Source organism: Monodon monoceros, unplaced genomic scaffold (assembly GCF_005190385.1).
Source record: "Monodon monoceros isolate NGI ecotype Baffin Bay Population unplaced genomic scaffold, NGI_Narwhal_1 Super_Scaffold_22, whole genome shotgun sequence".
NCBI lineage: Eukaryota > Metazoa > Chordata > Mammalia > Artiodactyla > Monodontidae > Monodon > Monodon monoceros.
The window spans coordinates 82,140,325-82,141,217 of record NW_021703779.1 but is presented as its reverse complement, the minus strand read 5'-3'; the positions used below and the strand labels follow the sequence as shown (position 1 = coordinate 82,141,217).

Below are 893 nucleotides of genomic sequence, written 5' to 3'. Positions count from 1 at the left end.
CTATTTTATTGATTTTTGCTCTTATGTTTATTATTTTCTTTCTCCTACTTTGGGTTTAATTTTCCCTTCTTTTTTAGCTTCATAAGGTAAAAATTAAGATCAATAATTTTGAGCCTTTCTTTTATATAAAGAAGATCTGCTTTTTTTATATATTCAGATTTATACATTTCCTTCTAAGCACTGCTTTAGCTGCTTCCCACACATTTTGCTGTATTGCATTTTCATTACATTTCAGGTGGATTTCTTTTCTTTTTTCTTTTTTTTTTTTTTTTTACATGTACCAGCCATCTTTTGGACGTTAATTCTCAATTAGGATATGAAAAGATTTACACCATTGTGTTCCTCAAGGAAGGGTGCCAAGCAAAAAAGGTCATGGTCAGGAATGCAGAGTTGCACTCCACACTGGGCTCTCTTCAGTGGTACTTGCATAACCTCTCATGTTTGAGTTCCTTCTAAGAAAGACAATAGTTGAAAAACATGTAAGTTGCCAGCACCATAGAAACCCCAGTGATGCTTCCTTTCTTCCATTGACATACTTGTAATAACCTCTTTGAAAGGCTCCAACAATGCCTTTAGGGGTGAAATCCCACATTAATATCCAGCTCCCCTATTTTGACATCCATGAATTTCTTCTCCTTCACTGGTATCACTGACATCATGTTGGTGTCCTGGGTTCTATTGCCCAGGTGTATTTATTTTATAATTCCCCTTGTAATTTATTCTTTGACTCTAGGGTCATTTACAAGTAGGCTGCTTAATTTTAAACCATTTGAGGATATTTCTAGATATTTTTTTGTTACTAATTTATAATTTAGTTCTATTGTGCTTGGAGAAAATTCTCTGTAATATTTAAATCTTTTGATATTTATTGAGATTTATTTTAAGGCCCAGCA

General features: G+C 33.3%; 1 pseudogene; it reads right to left on the bottom strand.

The window, feature by feature from the left end:
- Nucleotides 1-413: 413 nt before the first annotated feature.
- Nucleotides 414-659, bottom strand: LOC114906566 (annotated as a pseudogene).
- Between the last annotated feature and the right edge of the window lie 234 nt (nucleotides 660-893).